General features: G+C 42.5%; 1 protein-coding gene and 1 long non-coding RNA gene across 5 annotated transcripts in view; one reads left to right on the top strand and one right to left on the bottom strand.

Annotated features, from left to right (window-relative positions):
* The window catches only part of SYNE1 (spectrin repeat containing nuclear envelope protein 1), a 473246-nt gene extending 469779 nt beyond the window's left edge, over positions 1-3467 (bottom strand). The window contains exon 1 of one of the 2 annotated variants that reach the window (XM_047102923.1): positions 3378-3467. The gene's annotated coding sequence lies outside the window, so the exon portion shown is untranslated. Of the gene's footprint in view, positions 1-2844; positions 3015-3377 lie in introns of those variants that run through there. The other variant, XM_047102922.1, reaches the window with a different exon arrangement.
* Positions 2444-20903, top strand: part of LOC124529027 (uncharacterized) — a 41928-nt gene continuing 23468 nt past the window's right edge. For 2 of the 3 annotated variants that reach the window (XR_006966270.1, XR_006966271.1), the window contains exons 1-5: positions 2445-2708; positions 4635-4946; positions 14181-14332; positions 18862-18959; positions 19814-19996. This is a non-coding gene — a long non-coding RNA (uncharacterized LOC124529027). Of the gene's footprint in view, positions 2709-4634; positions 4947-14180; positions 14333-18861; positions 18960-19813; positions 19997-20903 lie in introns of all 3 variants that reach the window. The other variant, XR_006966272.1, reaches the window with a different exon arrangement.

Genomic DNA, 20903 nt, shown 5'->3' with positions numbered 1-20903 from the left:
GAGCAAACTGAATACCCAATCGATAACCATCTGCTGCAATTATTGTGCAGAATGCAGTGGGAATTTACACTGTCTGCTATTTGGGATTCTCCTATCTGAACCACACTCTTCTAACACCAGCCCCCGTGAAAAAAGCACACGAGTGAATCATCAAACCTGGACTTCTCTAGTCTCTAAGCAGAATGGACAACTCGCGGCTAAGGCAGTTTTTTGTTTGTGCTCCTAAAAAAAAAACGCGTTAGGAAAAACATTAGGAGGAACACTGCTAGGCCCTAAGAACACATCTTAAAGCAATGCAACTACAATTTTAGGTACTAGGAAACGATAACAGAAAATTCCAAACCCTGCAACCACCAGAGATGATGTGGTTCATTTCTAACTGAGAAAGATGCACTGAGACCATAAGACACAAACAGGGTCACAGCCGTATGAAATATAAATATTACTGAAGTAGACATCTATATATGTATAAGAATAGAGCCCCTATTAAAATTCACTATTAAGCAAAAATAAAAAAGCTAATAAATACACATCCACCCCTTCTAAGTCCTTTGCTGGAGTGAGTCATGTAAGTGTCTAATTTTAAAGTTAATTATTGTTTTTCTCTATTCATCCTTTAGCAATGGTACTAATTAATAAACACTAAGATGGCTAAGCAGTAGGGAGAAAAGGGACATCTGGAGTGAATATAGATATATTACTAATGTATGTGTATGGGCTATCAGTGAATAGTACTGTTAATTATTCACTACTATGAAATGTACAGGGGAACAAATAAGAATTGGCCCTTTCTCTGGAAGAACAAACATGGAAACAGGTAACCAAAAGACTAAGTACAGAGCGGATCAGTATGACAAATATGACGTGTCATGATTCAACTTTTTGGGGGAAGGTTGCAGTATAAATCAGGCCCAAAGATATCTATTACCTTCCTCCCATACTTTGCTAGAGTATATGTGGCACTTCTTGCCAAACACTGGTTCTGGTTGGATTAGATCACAAGGAAGGACGCCTCAGACAGTGAAGAGGGGGAGAAACACGATTCCCTCACAGGGGAGTCTTGGGCCCTGTGTGATTCTCAAGGTCAGGCCACGGGGTGTGGCTGCAGTATCTAGAGCTGAGAAAACGCCAGCAACTTTGCCCAGTCAGGGGCTTCCTACATCCTGTTCAATTTACACCGCCTGTCGTTGCCAAGAAGCTATGTGTGTTGCCTACTTTTAGAGAGCAGGTCCCAGTGTGGTGCCCTCCACATTTAAGACAAGCAAGTCCTGAAAAATCCTGAATGGTAAACTACCTTTTCCCAACCTCGGCTCCCTTGCAAGAAAGAATCCAGGGACAAGAACGTGTATGTGGGGACAGTGAGAACAGAAACAAACCAGTTTGTGAAAAATCATTAGTCAAGAAAGATAACAATGAGTCTATAATGTAATAGCTGAGCAAATATTTTCAAAGGCTAGCAATATTATTATCTGAGTCAGTCTGAAGATGTGCCTTTATCCTCAGCATGAAACATATTAAATTAGCATTGATCTGGTACATTTTGTTCTCAATTTGCCACCAAGTAAGGAACAGACTCAAAAACACAAGAAAAAAAAATAGCTATGTGTTTTATTACAATGTTCTAGCAATATTAGGAACTGTTTACCCATACTATTAATCTTTTTCATCATGGGGAACAGCAGGCCTCTTAAAAAACAATCCTCACGACTAATTAAATCAGCATTTTATGCAGATGTGGGTCATATTAATAACTGTTGCTTAACTGAAAATTACTACATTTTTCTCTTGCACAAGTCTGGCTTTTGTCTACAAATACTTCCTTTAGTAAAGCGGATCTCAGATGAAGACAAAACTACACTCAAAAAGAGAAAAATAATTCGTTTAGAACTTTCTTAACGTTCACAGATGAATTTCAGATACAGACAGGTTTCCCACCCCAAGCTGCAAAGCTGAGAAAGAACATTCCAGGATGCTAACACCGGTTTCACAGCCGGTGTTTCTCCCTGGGCTGGGCCTGAACTTGCAGCCTCCAAGCTCTTGGCACCCCAGGCGGCACACCTCACCGCGGTTCCCACCGGGCTTTCTTTGCTTGGCGGCCGAGAGCTGCTTTATTCTGCACTACTTTCCTGCCCTTTCGCCATGCACCTGCCGCCCTGTGAACCACCATTTCACAGAACTCCTCGGGCAGCAATGCAAAATTTCTGAAACGTGTCTTTCCGGGGAGGAGATGAAAGTTATCTTGCCCTCTAGCGTAGGCTCTGCCTGGAAGCAATTGCAAGGTGACTGTCTGAAGCCCGGCCTCTGCGAGGTCTCCCAGCCCTCGGCCGGGGCTACCTATTTCCCCTCCCCCCCCTCCCGCCCCCCTCAGCCCTTCCTAAAATAGTCGAGGGTGGAGGAAGGGAGGCTCCTAGAATTTGCCCAACGCCCTGCATCTCCCATCTGATAGTAGCAACAGTACCGGCCATCACAACAAGAGGGTGGCTGCCTTTTGCTTCTGCATCACTGGAGCCCAAGAGAAGTGCCACAAGCGGAAATGACAACGCGAGCGGGGGATATTAATAGGGATATCTACGTACGAGAAGCAGGGAGGACGCTCTCCACCTCCTTATCTCCTCATCCCTGAGTGTCACACACGTACGCACACCAGCACCGCCGCCACCATCGCCGCCCTCTCCCTCCCATGAAGCACGCACAACCCCGGCATGCAAGTACAAACTTGCTCACAATTGCCTCTGCAATTTGTTCGGCGAGCACCCACATTAGCGCGCTCGCTCGCTCGCCCGCTCGCTTTCTCTCCCCTCTCCCTCTCCCCTGCCCTCCATCTCTCTTCCTCTTTCCTTTTACCTTCGCTCTCCCGGGCTCGTCCAGGTTCCCGGCAGCGAGGCGAGCGCGCGGCCAGCGGCGGGCCCCGGGAGCTCGGGCGCCGCGGCGGGGCTGCAGGGAGCCGGGCCGCCCGGGTTACAGAGTGCACAACACGCCGGCCGGCTCCCGCCCGCGGCAGATCCGCAGCCGCGCTCCCCCCCCCCCCCCCACCCCGGGCCGCTCGCACGCGCGCTCACTCCTGCGCCCAGCTGCTCGGCGACTCTGCCCTCCCTCTGCAGTCGGGTCCTCCCCTCGGATGCACCCTGGGGTTTTAGGCCTCCCCCCCCCTTCCCGCCCCCCGCACGAGTGCTCCTTTCGGAGGGGAAGGTCGGCCCGGGGGCGGGGGGGGGATGGGGGGAGAGGGGGTTCAGCGCCCCTGGCAGGTTGCCTTTGCTACCCTGGCGCCGCCACACCCCTCCCCGGCCCCGCGCCCCGCGCCCCGCGCCCCTGGAAGAGCCGGTGGCTGGAAGAGCCGGGGGCGGGGGCCTGGAGGCTCTCTCGCAGGCTTCCCCTACCTCCCGGAGATGCACGGCCTCCGGCGCTTCTCCGCAGCTGCAAACCCGAGCTGTGACCCACCCTCTCGGCGAATCTTTCCACGGAGTCCACCTCCCGGGGGGAGAGGAGGAGAAGGAATGGCCGAGAGCTCGGAGAAGGAGATGCGCTGCCCTAGCCGCTAACTTTTGCCTGGGGTTCCCACTGCCCGGTTGACCTTTCTAGGCAGAACCTGTCTTGAAAGGCTGGGGAGGTTCCCTGATGGTCCCAGGAAGGAAGTGATGCAGTTCAACGAGGACATTTAGCAGGCTCCTTTTAAATCAACTTTCACAAACATCATAACAGCTGACTTTTCTGGCTGTCAGAACAGTGGCAAATAATTTTAGGGAGACTGGTCAGACTAGAGGCTTTTGTTGTTGTTGATAAAGCTTGGATTTCCTGAGAAGGCACTTGACATCTTAAATTCTCTATATTCTTGGTTACTCATTAAGATGATTCTGAAGAACCACCTTCAGTTTCTTCAGACGCACTGTATCCATGCCGTTCGTTGTGGAGCCGCGTCTTTCATCACAAGTCTGTCTCACGGTGTAGAGGAGGTCCTGGTGTTGCCTAGGTAGCATCCAGGAGAATCTATTTTGTTGTGGTTTTATGGTCTCCAAGCAAAGTCAAACACAGTCTCCCTCCACCACCAACAAAACCCAAGTCCAACAGGATTATGGCAACTCAATGAAAACTATGTTGCAAGAATCTTAAAAATAACAATTATCCCTCCGGGGTGCCTGGGTGGCTCAGTTGGTTACGTGTTCCACTTTGGCTCGGGTCATGATCTCAAGGTTTGTGGGTTTTAGCCCCATGTGGGCTCTGTGCTGACAGCCCAGAGCCTGGAGCCTGCTTCAGATTCTGTCTCCCTCCCTCTCTGCCCCTCCCCCACTCGTGCTGTGTCTCTCTCTCTCTCTCTCTCTCTCTCTCTCTCTCTCTCTCTTTCTTTCTCTCAAAAATAAATAAACATTAAAAAATTTTTAATAATAATAATTATCCCTCAGATTTTTAATCCAAACAAAACAGTTTCCTATTCTCTAAATTTGCTAAATGCAGGGACTGTCCTAAGTTGATGAAGTTTCTCGTTGCTTCCTGCCTTTTGCTCACTTGCCACCAACACTCCACGATTTAGCTGTGTATTTTCTTCAAGTTCCTTCTTCTTCCAGACCCCATCAAAACCACAATATCTGAAAGGAATCTGATCTGATGTGCTGTTTTTCCTTGTATTTACATTTTTTTAGAGACCAGAGAATTTCGAATGGTGGAATTCCTTACACCAGGAAGCTGGGTCTGGAGAGGGCGCTGTTTGGGTGAATCGCTCTCAGTGTATCCCTGCCTCTACCTCTGGGTGACCATCATCCCAGAACTCATCATGGAGATAACCCACCGCAGCCCAGTCTTCAGATAACACCCTCTTCCTGTGTGGTCACCAGACTTAGATCCAACTTCCAGGCCTACCACTCACGAGGAAAGGATCAGACTCGGTTCTCCTCTCAGTCTCTACCTTTATCGAACCAATTCACCCTGAAGCCTGTTGAAGACAGGATAAGAAGGTATTTTACATACTCACTGCTCGGTGTGTTAAGCAATTGCTTCCTTTTTTTTTTAATTTTTAATTGTATTTAAATCCAAGTTAGTTAGCATATAGTGTAATAAAGACTTAAGGAGTAGAATTTAGTGATGCATCACTTCCATATAACGCCCAGTGCTCATCTCAACAAGTGCCTTCCTTAATGTCCATCACTCATTCGGCCCATCCCCCAACCCACCTCCCCTCCAGCAACCCTCGGTTTGTTCTCTTTTAAGAGACTCTGGGATTAAGCAGTTGCCTCTTTAGGTTGACCCACTTGAGAAGTAAGTTGTGAGACAAACATTGCTCCCACCAACTGAAACTCCTTGATGAGACCTAGCTACTCTCTTCCTAGGCTCAGGCGGTGAGAATCTGGGGCCATCTGGCCGGCGCTGGTTGCCTGATGAGCTGACCTTCCACTCTCAGCTGATCTTCATCCTCCACACAAGGGCCGAGCACATTATAGACTTTTGGAAAGGCTCGTCTTTCTCGTATCCCCCGTAGAGGTTTGCTGTAGCCCCATTATTCAACAACTTTGGCTTAACCGCCTATCAAATGCCAAATGTTGTCCTAAGTACTGTGGCTACTTCCTGGTTCCTGCCTTCATGGAGGCAACATGATCAGGAATATAGACATTCATCAAACAACCACACGCATAACTATAAAACCCCAACCTTGAAGAAAAGGCACGTGTTACGAGAGCCTTCGGAGAATAGTTTGATTAAGGGATTAAATTAACTTAGTTTAATGATCAGAAAGACTGGTAGGAAGTGATGGGCAGAAGAAGGGGTATTAACTAGGCGAAAAAGGGGTGGGTTGTGGTGTGCAAACGCATGCCAAAGGAAAGAGCTCTTGGAAAGGCTCCATGGAAGAAAAGTACACAGTGCATTTGGAGAACCGAGGAAGACCAGTGTAGCTGCAGAAGAGACAGCAAGGGAGGGGAAGGAGCTTCGGGAACAACGGGCCCCAGGAGGTTCCAAGGAATGGACACACCGTGCAGGCCTGAAAGAGCAGCCTGCATTGATGAGTCTTTACATGGAGCCATTAAAGCATTTTCAGTAGGGTGGTGCAACATGATCAGATTCATGTTCTGAAATTGTCCCATTGGCTGTAATATGAAAACAGGCTGGGCATTGGAGCCAAAATGAGTACAGGTAGATGAGTTAGAAAGCTGCTACAGCGACCCTTTAGGAAGATCATAGCATTCATTATTAGAAGAATGGTGGTGGGTTTGAGGGCAGTTTAATAGCTAAAATATATGGGACGTAAGGCCATGTGTGGCCAAAGGAAATCAGAATAGTACAGGGGTTGAAGTCTTGGGTTTGGGGGCAAGAAAGGCCTGGGTTTGGATTCCAGCTCCATCATTAGCTACCAATGTGATGTGTAGCTAGTAATTTAACCTCTCTCAAGTTCAGATTTTACAAACCCACAAGTGGGATTATAACAGTATATCTCATTCATAGGGCTATTGCAGGGACTAAATGAGCTGATACCTGGAAAGCACTTCTCACTTCAGTGCCTGGCATGTGGTCAGGATATGCAATATAATTACAATCCATCATTATTATAGTTATTGCTACTATTCCAGATGCTTCTGAGGTTGTCAAATAAAGGGAAAACAGTGTCTACTTCACTTTGCAACAGGCTGATTGCTTTAGGATACCAGTTCCTAAGGGCAGAAAAATATAATCACAGGACCATCACAGGCCAAGAAACAGTTGCCAGGGTAGCAATCTCCAATTTCCTCTTCCACCAAGGCCAAGGCCTGTCCTCCTCATCTGTCTTCTTTTCATACTCTTTCAGTTTACATGGAGTCCCATTCTCATGCAGCTTGGCAGCTAGACCCCCAATATCCCTTCTCTCCATTAGTAGGATGTGCCAGAGAATGGCAAAAACTCACAGACTGGGTTCAGTTCAGCTTTACCCCAGTGGCTGCATCACTGTGTCTATGTATTTGTAAATTTAGAGTTCTGGTACCCATATGAAATCTGAAAATAATCATTTACGTTTCTATCATTTCTCTTTTCTGTAAGTGTGCTAATACTTGCCATAATTAAAATATGTCGTTTATTTGTCAAAAGGATCAGCAGAGGGCCTTACAAGAAGTGTATCTTTATGGTATGAGAATGTATGCAACTGAAAACTGGATTTTCCCTTCCACCTCCCTCCCTTAGTCTGAAGTCTCTTTAAAACACACTTCTGTGTACGAACGGGAAAACTCTAAACCAAACAGCTTTCTTACTTTTCAAAGGTCAAGGGACTTGCTACAGTCAAGGTCTCGAGGCAGTCAGTAATGGTCTGGTTGGGTCTTAAGAGATTGGCAGCCCCTTACTAGGTAATTTCTGCTTGTGGAGTTTTCTAACAAGGGATGAAGGACAGACCAGGGAGGAAGGGCTCACTTCTGCTGGCAAGGAAGCCTCAGAAGGATTTGGGGTTTGAAGTACTAAGTTCACCCAAATCCTCCAAAATGGTTCTTTCCCAATTCACATAGCCCACTTTCACAATAAAAGCCCTGGTTTTCATGTAAGAGACCTAGCAAGGCCTTGAATTCATCTTGCATTATAAAGTTGCAGCCTGCAACAACAGACCTTAGGTCTGATTTTTGGTTGTACCAACAATGTGGCTACAAGAATAAGGGTCCTTTAGAAGCCTTATGGGTCTCTGGCCATGCCTTGATCCAAGGTTGTGAAGTTCTTGGGCTTGTCATTTTCTTTCTCTATGGTCTCGATTGTAATCAAAAGTAGCTGACATACTCCATAGTCCTCTATTCTCTTTTCTATTGCACAGCAGTAGCCAACTTGGGTTCCTGAATTCTTGACTTCAATAGGCCCTTAACCTGAGGCATCAATACGTGATACTTTAAGTAAGTTAGCCACTGCATGCCCTGTCTCCTTAGAATTCTATTTTGCATTGAAAAGAGATCATCACTGTATGCAAACCCAACCAGATCAACTAACCAACATGAGATTCCCATCTTTGTGGGTCTGGAACAGTCTTGGTGTGAAATATTGTGCCGATCAGGATTCGTTAAAGAAAAATCAAAACAACGTGAGGATTTGACACAGGGATTTAGGGGCTCAGAAGTTGTTGGTAAAGCTTGAGAAGTCACCATTAGCATGACTAATGTCAGATGACACCCCTGCAGGGGCAGCCCAGAACTCAGCAACTTGCTGCTGCCGCCTAGAGGTCAAGATACTGCCGCAAATGGCCAGCAGTATCACAATGCCCCTGCTCTGAGGCTCCTCCTGGTGGTGGAGCTTGGCATTCCACCAGCCACTGTGGAACTAATTCCCGTCCAGGTTGGAGGGGGAATTGTTGTGTGTCCCCTTTGCTTTCAGATCTCACGTGAGATCACTGGCAGAATGCAAATTTCATCCATCCTCCCCAAAGAAAAGGGATCCTGGGAAATGTAATTCCCAAACTTCCAGCCCCTGAACATAGAACAGATTGTGAATGAAGGCTGTTTGCCAACAAAACAGTATTCAATATAGCCACAGACTTGGGGTAAACAGGAGAATGCAAACATTTATTTCGATCAAAACTCAGAAAAATTGCAGTTTAAGACACTGAATCTATTTTAACTCATATTTAATATTGTTCTAGAATTCTAAAAGTTAGGATTTTAAGACAATTTTTTAAAAAAATATAAAACCTTTAGCTTACTGATACATTTTAAGATAAGAACATTAATTCCCAAATATGATTTTCTTGTCACTTTCTCCCAATGGTTCCTTCAGAAGCTGTTCTTCTTAGATCATTGTTGTGCTTCCCTTACGTTAGCCATCCACTCCCAGAATCATAATTTTGACCTTGTCATTATCAATAATGACAACTATCCCGTAATGATAATCTCAGCTGTTAACACCCCACTTTCTGACCACTTCTTTTGTTTCCAGCCCACACCCTCCAGTGCCCCAATTCCAATAATCCCTTAATCAAGCAGGACCTCATATCCACTGGTAGGGCCACTACTAGCCCCTATGATGTCTTGGAATTAGTGAGTCTTCAAGATATTTCACTTGAATCTTTTGGAAACTGCTATAATAAACCATGTTTCATAAAACAAGACATTTGAGTGCCGTCTTCAGAAAATTATTAGAATAAATATACAATTCCAGATATTAATGGCACACACCTGAAAGGGGTACTCTAAGGTATATACAGTGCATAAACGATATTAACCATATGTGGATCCCACCATTGTTTTTCATTGCCCATCGTCCCTTTTATGTTTATTGCTCTTAAACTGGTCTAAATTCCATGTTTAATCCTTGTATTCACCTCCTTGCATTTATCCTCAACTACTTTTCCTCCTCACTTTGCTCTACTCACTTTGCTAAACCACATACCTTGTTAAATTCAACTCTGCCTACTCAGTGCCTACACTCACACTGCTGAACGTGGCTGGAGAAAAACTCCATCATCCTGACTGGACTTTTGTATTCACGATCACGAAATCAAATGCCCCAGAATACTCTGTTTCTCTAACCAGTACACCTCTCCACTTCCCTATGCAAATTTCATACTTTTTCCTGTTTCCTCAAACTTCCAACATCTTTCCCCGCATCTAAATTTTCAACTGCTAACTTTTCTTCCTCTTTCCCTTGAACATTTTAAGTAATCAAAAGAGTTTTGAGAGGCTCCCACCACTGTCTGCACTATCTGCATCAGTGCCGTGTATAATATGCAAACTTGTCTTTTATTGCTACTAATGAACTCCTCTCTTGATACTTTCTCTCTTCTCAGAACCATTAATTTATTTTATCTTCTTAGTTGATTACCATAAACATGTAAATATGCTGCTACCTGTCTCATATTACAAAACAACAACAACAACAACAACAACAACTTGATCATGGCCTGAACTCTAAATACCACCCCTATTTTAAGTCAACTCTGAAAGAGTTGTCTATATTCTGCTGGCATTTCTCTTGTCCCCTTGTTCTTGAACTCACAGCACCCACTTATCTAGTTCTTCTTTGCTAAATTAAATGGTCTGTTCCTCTCTTGGCCTATCAGAACCATTTGACAAGTGTTGTCTCCTCTCTACTCCTTAAAATGTTTTCCTCACTTACCTTCTAAACCCACCACACATTGCCTTCATCTTATTGCTTCTTCTGGCTACTCCTTCTTGGGATCCTTTGCTACTTCCTTGTCATCCCCCCCACCCCCACCTCTGGACTTTGAAGGACCAAGAGCTCCATCCTTGGAACTTTTCTGTCTTCCAGCTACCCCAGCTCCTAGGGGGTCTTAAGCAATTTCATACTGTTAAGTATCACGTAGCTACTATGAGTTCCTAAATTCAGGTCTCTAGCCCGGACCTCATTCCTGAACTCCAGACTTGAATATCCAATCATCTACCCGGGATCTCCACTGGGAAGTTTAAAAGGTATCCCAAATAAAATATGCCCACAATTTGTAATCTTCTTTTCCAGACTTGCTCTTGATTCTTCCTTCCTCACATTAGTCAGTGATCACTCCATCCTCTCAGTGGCTCAAGCTAAAGCTTTGGTGTCACACTTAACAATTCTTTTTTCCATTTCTCACCTTTGGTCAATCAGCAAATCATGTTGATTCCATCCTAAACATATATATCTATAGAACTATCCATGGTTCTTCAGAACCAACCTCTGTAATATTTACTAGTAGTAGGATATGGTGTACCCAACATACTCTCAAGTGATCCAGAAAAAAATGTGACGAGGGACACCTGGGTGGTTCAGTCAGTTAAGTGTCCAACTTCGGCTCAGGTCTTCATCTCCCAGTTCATGAGTTCGAGCCCCTCGTCAGGCCCCGTGCTGACAGCTCAGAGCCTGGAGTCTGCTTCAGATTCCTTGTCTCCTTTCTCTGCCATTCCCCTGCTTGCACTCCCTCTCTCTCTTTCTCTCTCTCTCTCTCTCTCACTCTCAAAAATAAACATTAAAAAAAAAAAAAAGAAAAAAATGTGATGAAAGATAGATTTGGAGAAAGTAAATGGGACAAAATGCAAACAATTATATGCGAGTTCTATGCAATATTCTTTTTTTAATTTTTTAAATTTTTATTTATTTTTGAGAGAGAGAGACAGAGTGAGAGCAGGGGAGGAACAGAGAGAGAGGGAGACACAGAATCCAAAGCAGGCTCCAGGCTCCGAGCTGTTAGCACAGAGCCCCGCGCGGGGCTCAAACCCATGAACCGTGAGATCATGACCTGAGCAGAAGTTGACGCTCAACCGACTGAGCCACCCAGGCTCCCTGCAATATTCTTAAAATTTTTCCCTGGATTACCAAAAAAATATCTAAAATCCATTACTTATTAGCTCTACACCTGCCACCATAAATAATCATCTCTTGACTATTTTTTTAGCACATTCTCAAGTTTATTTTTATTTATTTTTGAGAAAGAGAGAGAGAGTGAGAGTGAGAGAGAGCAAGCACGAGTGGGGGAGGGACAGAGAGAGAAAAGGAGAGATAGAATCCCAAGCAGGCTCCTCACTGTCAGTGTGGAGCCCGTCTTGGGACTCGATCTCACAAACTGTGACCTCATGACCTGAGCCAAAATCAACAGTCCAATGCTTAACTGACTGAGCTACCCACCGGTATATTCTTAATATGACAGCCAATTGCATCTTATTACAGCATAAATCAGGTGCTGTCACGCTTTGCTCAAAACCCTTCAATAGTATTCCATTTAACTTAGAGGGAAGACTCAAGTTACTTTATGATCTGTGAGGGCTACATGATTTGCTCCTACTTTCCCATTAGTTATCTAGTCTCAAATACCACTCTTTGCTCAGTCACTGTACCGCAGGCCACATGAGCTCCTCGGTGCTCCTGAAGAACCAGACAGCACCTGCTTTGGGACCTTTCCATATAATATCCTTTCTGCCAAGAAATACAACCCTGAAAATTATTCACAGGGCTTATCCCTTAAGTTTTTTTTTAGGTCTTTTACCAAATGTCACTTTCTTCTAAGCCTTTCTTGGGTGCCTTATATTAAATTCTTAAATACCCTCCTCTCTGCAATGACATTTCTAGACTTCTTCTCCATTTTTCTTTCTCCAGCACTGGGCACCAACATTGTATATGTATTTACTTACTTATCTAGTTTATTTTCTGTCTACCCTTAGGATGGAACTCCATGAGGGCAGATAGTTTTGTGTTTCTTAACTCTTATATTCTCAGCGTTTAAAACAGATACATAAAAGGTACCAAATAAGTATTTGTTGAGTAGATAAATGGATAATGTACCAATCTTACTATCCCTTATGGATTTCCACAAATCATCAATTATACAATTATACCTGATGTGTTATAATCAAACCCAGTGGAAATGGGTTACCCAAGTCTCCAGAACAGCTGGATCGTCGATGGGTCACCAGCACAGGATAATCTCTATGTTTCATGATGGAAAGAGGTAAAAACCAATGTTTTTCTTTCTTTTCAGCTCTTAATTCTATCTTTTCTTACTGGTTCACAAATTTGGAACTACTCTAAAGCATTTCTTCTGTTACTGTACTTTTGCTTTATTTAGATATACCTTTTTTGGTCTGAAATGGCTTCTGATCTCTGAACTCTCCTAATAAATTCACTTCTGATATTTTGTGCTCTTTTCATATTTCATTTGAGTTTGTGTCACAGTCTAGGCATATTGGAGTCTGTTCTTCATCATATATTAATATCTTCTACCTTTTCTCTGCCCTTGTTTCTATCTTTTTCAAAGGACCTTAACAGTTTCTGGATACTTTAAAAATTAATGTCATTGGCCACCACCATTCTGCCTCACTTGTGTGTAATGATTTTCCTAAATACTGTTTTGAATTGAGCTTTTGTTTACAAGATAATTGTGCCAGTAATGACATCAGGTTGTAGATGAGTTTGCAATTGGGAAAAGATATGTGGATTGAAGAACTTCTTAATTGGATTCCTACAAAGAGTGTCCCAGAGTGGCTGAATAAACTCACTGGTACACACAGTTTTGTTGGTTACTTGGAAATACTTCAAAAAGCCCCCAGAAAGGAAACAAGAGCCTTACTTGTCAATTTCTTCTTCCTGGTTTATTTCACTACCCATACCTATTTGCAGCTGGAAAATTTGTGAGAAGTCATCAGAATCAAGTTTCTGTGGGAACATGTGTTAGTTTAGACTCATAGACTTATTATGATGCAAGCTACAGAAAAGTCAGCTGAAATTGGCAAAAACAATACGGAAGATTTATTAGCTCATGAAAGTCTGAAAAAATAGATTTCCGGATTCACTGAAAGTTTCAGTCAAGGATTTGGTTTCAATCTTCTACTTTCTATTATCCTGCCCACATGTTGGCTTCATTGTAAGGCTGATTGCCCTATAGTTGTAGGACAGCTAACAAATAATAGGCTACATACTTCTTGGCTTACCCATTGGGAAAGAAAGTACTTGTGTCCAAAAGTTCCAGGCAAAGTTTATAATATTTATTCCAATTGAATCATCTTAGGTTATGTGCCTAATACTGTCCTTCCAACCAAGCCAAGAGGAATTAAATGTTCTCATTGGTTTTAACCAATCAGGACCCATCCCTGGCATTTTACTTGACACAATATTTTCCCAAAGCAAGGTGCTAACATGAACAAGTTATAGATGTCTGTATTTGTCAGCATTCCGAAGGAATCAGAAATCATACATACTAGGGGTGCCTGGGTTGCTCAGTCAGTTAAGCGTCCAACTTCAGCTCAGGTCATGTTCTCACGGTTCGTGGGTTTGAGCCCCACATCGGGCTCTGTGCTGACAGCTCACAGCCTGAAGCCTGTTTCAAGTTCTGTGTCTCCCTCTCTCTCTATCCCTCCCCTGCTCATGCTTTCACTCCTCTCTCTCTCTCTCTCAAAAATAAAATAAAAACATAAAAAAAATTTTTAAAGAAATCATACATACTAAATTAGGATATTTTGAGGTGAGATATATTTGCTATTGTTTTTGTTTTACTCAAAGGGCCAAATTACAAAGGTGTGGATGGGGTATACTCGAATTATAAGGCATATCACAGGAACTTGGAGAAAGCAACAGCAGAACCACCACCAATCTCAGACCCAAAGGGAAAAGAGGACAGAGAGATTACTAGAACCTGAAAGAGGAGTCCTGTGGAGGATAGCATGTTAAAAAGAGCAGTGACCCATTTAGGAACACAGATCATTTCATAGGAGGTTGAGAGGGAGCTCGTGAAAGTAAGAATCTTATATTCTTGTTTTCTGCTGTTTTTACTGTAGCTCGTCATTGTTCCAACCAAACCAGAAACCTGAAGATGCCAGAGCCCCGTTGATGTGGTCCATGCTGGTCAGCCTTCCAGGGCAGAGGGCAGAGAACAGAGCTGGGGAGATAAATGACATGTACTCTGTACAGTAATTGAATCAAAATTTCGGTACTGTGAGGAAGGTGGGGGAGGGGCGATAAATCCTGAGCAGACAATGTTTCCTACAGACCAGAAGTATTTTGCTCACTAATATTACTAAAGACTCTTAAGATATTGAAGGCAGCCACTTGTGTTCTAAAGGCAGACAAAGCCTCTGAAAAATACTTATCATATCATATCATATCATTATCATACACATATCACTATATGTGTATGAGTATTTTCTTACCTAAGACTAGTAGCATGAACCAACTATTTATCTTAATTAACCATATTTATTGTCATCACCTGTATTAAGAACTACAGACAGAATGAATAATAGCTATTTGGTGGGACAAAGTGTTTAACTTCTAGGAATACTTCCTAGACAAAACAATTTTTCACATATAAGATTATCATGTGGATGACAGAGATCTCCTATTTTCTTTCTTGAGCATAAAATAACTATGTTTTACTATTAGCGCAAAATATTTAGATTAACCAGAAGGAGAATTTCTTGATACTAGGATATGTTAAACTCCAAAGTATTTTCCCTGTTGAATGCTTTTGAGCACAGTTTTGGGATTCTGCTATGTTCTAAGATAAACCAGAAAACCAACAAGTCTTTGAATGGATATAAAAAATTGATTTTGCTTCTCCAGTCACAGAGCTGGAATGTGTCCGAGGGTGACTACCAGAGTGACAGCTGTTTTGGTTGTAGAGCCAGTGAACTATTTTTCCATTTTCACCTAGAGCTAGTTTAGAGTGATTCAGATCACCAAGGCATTGCACTGCACATTTAGGTCCTCAGATTCCCCTCCAGCCTTCATATGTCATGACAAGGACACAAGCATGGAATGATAGGCTAGAACAGAAAAGGCAGGACTCAAAATCCAGGCAGATATGCAGAGTTAAGTCTCATAACATTCATTCATTCATTCATTCATCCATTCATTCAGTGTTTACTGGGTACCTACTATGTACATTCCATGCAATATTCTTTGCATTAATTAGAGCTGTGAACAAAACAGAAAACATTCTTGCATACATGACGTTTATCTTCCAGAAAGGAAAGCAGACAATAAATGATACACATACAAATATATACCACATTGAACAATGATAGCTGCTAAGGAGAAAAAAATAAAGCAGAGAAAAGACAAAAATGTGTCCAGTAAATGGTTGAAATATTAGGTAATGTGGCCAGAGAAAATAGCACTGAGACTGTAACTTTTGAGAAAAATAGTGAAGGAAGTAAATGAGGAAGCAATAGGGATATCTGGAGAAAATATTGTGGGGAAAGAAAAGAGAAAATGAAAAGGCCCTGAGGTTGAAAGCTCCCTGTTCTATTTGAGGAATAGGAAGGAAGTTGTCATGGATAGAGCTCAAGGAGTGATGGGGATAGTCATAGAAGATGAGGTCAGAGAAATAGCAGCTAGTAGTGAAAGACAGATCCGTTAGACTTGGGAGATCATTGCAGGGACTTTGGTGCTAATCTCGATGATGTGGAAATCCACTGGAGAGTCCTGAGCACAAGAATGGTACGATGTAACTTGAATTTTAAGAAAATCCTGGCTAATACATTGATCGTAGCCTGAATTATCAAAGGCAGAAGCGGGAAGACTAATTAGGAGGCCATTGTAGTAACACCAGTGAGAAAAGATTGTGAGTGGATTGGACTATGGTGATGACAGAGCAGATGCTGTGAATATATCTGTAAGTGAGAGATTATAGGATTTATTGACACATGAGAGATAGACACATTAAGACTGGCAGAGTGTTTCCAAAGGATTCCATGAAAACATCATTTCAGTTCTAACAGGTCTAAGTGGGCCATTTTCATGGGGCATGTAGCAAGTGAAATTCTGGGCCAATCAAGATGGATAGAATAACGTTTCTCAACTCAGAATGAGATCCAAAGTGAATCGAGGTGGTGCCAGAGTGACTGAGAAAAAATGATTGGCAGACCTACGACAGATGATCAGCACAGATCTAGACAGAGAGGCATCAGGGATACCTAGGAGCATGGATCATAATATGGATTCTAATGGGCTTTCATATTGGGCAGTAATCTGATCATTGTGGAAGAAGGCAGCAACTTATTGGTTCAGAGTGGGATCTAGTTAGAGAGAGTCAAGGCACTAACACATCACCAAGATATTCTGGAGAGTCAGAATAACGTCTCTTAAGCCAGAGCTGGTCTCAGAGATGGAGGCAAAACTCAACTGAGGAGTAGAGCAGTTTATATGACTGGAAGCCAGGCAAGCTAAGACCCTGAAACAATGCACCCAGAGGCTATCTCTGTCAAAGACTCAAGTGCTAACAGGACCTGAATGTCAATAATAAAATATAGAAGGTGTTTTTTATCTACTTGGATCTTCTGTAGCCTCTGTAGCTTAAGGAGCTGTTCCAATGACTTTCTGATGAAGCATTGAGTCTGGTCACTATACTGGAGGTTACTCCCTAGGACTTCTTCAGACAAGATTCCTGCTGTTCCTGTTACTGGGTTGGAGAAAAGGTGTGCCTTCCCAGATAGAGAAGCACAGACTGTATAAGACATGGAAATGAGACATTATTTGGGATGTGTAGAAATGGTGAGGAGACCTGCTTTTTGAAACATGGGAAAGGCATAAGGTAAACCCGGGAAGAATGCCCCTAAAGACCAGAGTAAGACATCTCTATAGGGAGTGATTAAGAATTTGCAGGAAGGAGAGTAACCATAGGTGTCACATTTTAAAAAGTTTTTTTCCACCTTCACCGTGAAGGCATATTAGTCATCTAAGGCCGCCATAACAGAACACCACAGACTGGGTGGTTTAAACAACAGAGATGTATTTTCTCATAATTCTGGAGGCTGGAAGTCTCCAGATCGAGACTGGTTTCTGCTGAGGCCTCTCTCCTCAGCTTGCAGACAGCCACCTTCTCACTGTGTCTTCACACACACACACACACACACACACACGCACGCACACACACACACACTCATCTCTGGTATCTCCTCATCTTCTTATAAGGACACCACCAATCATATTGGATTAGGGACCCTCCCCCATGACCTCATATAACATTAATTTACTCTTGAAACATCCTATTTCCAAAATGACATGAGTCATGTGAGTTAGGGCTTCAACGAATTTTGAGGAGGCACATTTTAGCCCATAACAGAGGGGTATGAAATCAAAGGCAAGAATATTGTTCTAAGAGTCTAGGTAGGAGGAAATTGAGACCTGCACTAAGGTGCTGGTAGTGACAAGGAAAAGAAGATGGATAAGAGAGACATTTGGGGGGAATCTGGGTGGTTCAGTCACTTAATCGTCTGACTCTTGACTTCAGCTCAGGTCATGATCTCATGGTTTGTGGGCTCAAGCCCCATGTTGGGCTCCACGCTGACAATATGGAGCCTGCTTGGGATTCTCTCTTTCCCTCTCTCTCTCTGCCCTTCCCCTGCTCATGTGTGCTCTCTCTCTCTCTCTCAAAATAAATCAATAAACTTTTAAAAAAGACATTTCATAGAGAAAAGCCACAATTACTAAGCAACTGATTGAATATAGAGGCTGAGAGAGAAGAATCAATAAATCAGAAGTCTTGAGCCTGAGTGACAAGCAGAATAATATTGTCCTTTAACAAAAAGAAGGCCTTTTTCTACATGTGGTTGTTTCTTTCACTTTGTCCTTCCTTCATTTTCTCTGGATACCAGCACCACTCTATTTCTTTCTCTGCCTCCCGTCTCCTCCAATTTGCAGCTGCAGCAGAAAGTCTGACATTCTCCACTAAGTTAATCTTTTGCAATACAATTCCAGGAAACTAATCTTTCGTGTCACTTCCACTGTGCCCTGCTCTGTCCCTCTTCCTACATTTTCAGGCATTGCAGTGATTTGCTTTGATTACTTCATTTGTTTGCTGTTTGTCTGTTTTTCTTGGTTAACTTCCTCCACGCTCATTTCTGGTGCCCTTTCTCTTGGGGGTTCAATTACTGCCCTCGAGAATCACCATGTCTGAGTTATTACTTGATGATGTGCATGTGTAGAGATCATTTTAAAGCTTTTGTTTTTACTTCTGTATATATTTTTATTTTGAGAGACAGAGAGAGTGCAAGTGGGGGAGGGGCAGAAAGAGGGGGAGAGAGAGAATCCCAAGCAGGCTTCCAGGTCAGTGCACAGAGCCCAACATGTGGCTCGATCTCATGAACCATGAGATCATGACCTGAGCCAAAATCAAGAGTTGGATGCTGAACTTACTGAGCCACCCAGGCACCCCATAAAGGGATTATTTTAAATGCAATTTATTTTGAAGGAGGGAAACATAACAGAAATTTTAAAAAAGCACTACTTTACAAACTGTATAGCTTTTGGAACTCAGTTCCCCAAAGTGAGTATACAGTATTTAAAATCATTGCTATTACATAAATCACAAAACTTAGAAAAATACACTTGAATAATACAATTTATATCTTAATTTATTTATTGCTAAAAATACATTTTCTTGGCCCCCAACCTCCGACATTTTGATTCTTCAGGCCTTAGATAAGGTATTGACATTTGTATTTTAAATAAACTCAGGTGATGAGGACATCTAGCCACTTTTAAAGAGGACAACCATACCTTCTTTGGCCCACATAAGAGCTGAACACTGACAATGCAGATTTGGATCTGACAAGGTTTGAAACTATTGTAGTTTCTTTTACATTTTTTTTTAATTAAAAAAAATTTTTTAATGTTTATTTACTTTTGAGAGAGAGAGAGAGAGCACAAGCGGGGGAGGGACAGAGAGAGCGAGGGAGACACAGAATCCAAAGCGGGCTCCAGGCTCTGAGCTGTCAGCCAGAGCCCGACTAGGGACTTGAACTCACGAACCGTGAGATCATGACCTGAACTGAAGTCGGATGCTTAACTGACTGACCCAGCCAGGCGCCCCATAAACTATTACAGTTTCTTTTAAAAAAAACAGATGAGATCTTCTGTTGACTTTGCTATCTGAATTTGATGAAATGGGAACATCTATAGGTAATTTTAAGGGAAAATGTCATGCCAATAGAGTTAAAGATGAGATCCAGACCTCCAAACAAATACAACAAAACAACAAAAAATTTAAAACCTGTTGAACATTGGTAAAAATACTTTCTCATTATATCCTGAAAATCCTTATCACAGTAGACATACAAAAATACTTATTTGTTTACCTAGTGTTCGTCAGGAACTAAAGATAAAAATTAATAAGTAAGTCCCAACTTCACATCTAAACCAATCCAACCACCTGTGTGTTTATTTGATAGGGGTTTACAATGAGAAATTAACATTGATAATAAATCTTACAATTAATTTTAACTTCTTTTTCTATTGTTATACCAAAATCTATGCCCATTAACACTTAGCAAATTAGGAGAGAAACATAAAAATGAATACGGTTGGACTAACTTGAAAATTTGCTGGGTCAAACATTGGTAAAGAGTAAAAGCCAAATGATTACTTTGAAACTCATTGTTGTTCCAACTGCATGTATTTTTTTTTCCAGGATGTTTGATTCGATTGAGTGTGAGGGGAATCACCCAAATCAGCCTACAGTCTGAAGATACCTTTATTTCCTGCTTAATGTCCTGTGTCCTTTAATGCAAAATGAAAAGAAAACTCAAATTCTCAGAAGTATAACTTCCTGTTATTCTCTCTCCCCAAAGGCATCAAATTGGAATACTTATAGGTATGTGTGATTTGTACATACCTTCATATCTTTAAATAACATGCTTCCTGATTTGGATACTGGGGCATTATCTATTGACTTCTCACCATGGAAAATGAGCATTTAACTCTATCTTAGAGAGGTTTTCACCTCTCTTATATTCACATACACTTCCTGTCTTCCATGTTCGTAATGGCGTATAATCTTAATTCTAGTTTGGTAAATATCCAGTATTTATATTACTATGACCAGATGAATGGAGTATATAGTTGAGTCATAGATTACTCTGTGACTACTCATCATTCCCCATACAATTCCCTGGTTTCTCAGGAATCAACAATTTCCTTGATATTTTGTTAGCTTTTTAAAAAAAAATTTTTAATGTTTATTTATTTTTGACAGAGAGAGAGAGAGAGAGAGAGAGAGAGAGAGAATGAATGGGGGAGGGGCAGAGAGAGGGAGGCAGGATCTGAGCTGGCAGCACAGAGCCGGATGCGGGGCTGGAGCAGTTAAGTCAGAAGCTTAACAGGCACCCCCTGTTAGCTTGTTTTTTTGTTGTTGTTTGTTTATTTTTTATGAGACTTTCACAGCCTCAACAGCCAGATTTCCCTGCCCAAGAGTCTAAATCTCCTCTCAATGTGGACAAATGAATCAGGTATCCCACCAGCTACCATATTGAGTGTGAGGTGATGTCAATCCAGTCAGACTCTTCTGAAACCTACGTGTTAGCTAGACTTGTGTTCTTCATAAAAAGTACCTGGGGGGCAAAAGTAGGGGAAGAAGCTTTGGTAACATAGCTGCTATGGCCATGAGACCTAAGTCCTTTTCCTCTGCCAGCACCTTAGCTGGATGGGTTTTTCTCGGGAAGGTGACCCAAACCCTCATTCCTGAAGAATCTGAGTACTTGATGGGCTTGTCTTGTCCAGCT

Source organism: Lynx rufus, unplaced genomic scaffold (assembly GCF_022079265.1).
Source record: "Lynx rufus isolate CCGP_SWC_20201006 ecotype Redwood Valley unplaced genomic scaffold, mLynRuf1.p SCAF_6, whole genome shotgun sequence".
Classification (NCBI taxonomy): domain Eukaryota; kingdom Metazoa; phylum Chordata; class Mammalia; order Carnivora; family Felidae; genus Lynx; species Lynx rufus.
This window is presented reverse-complemented; position numbering and strand designations above follow the sequence as displayed.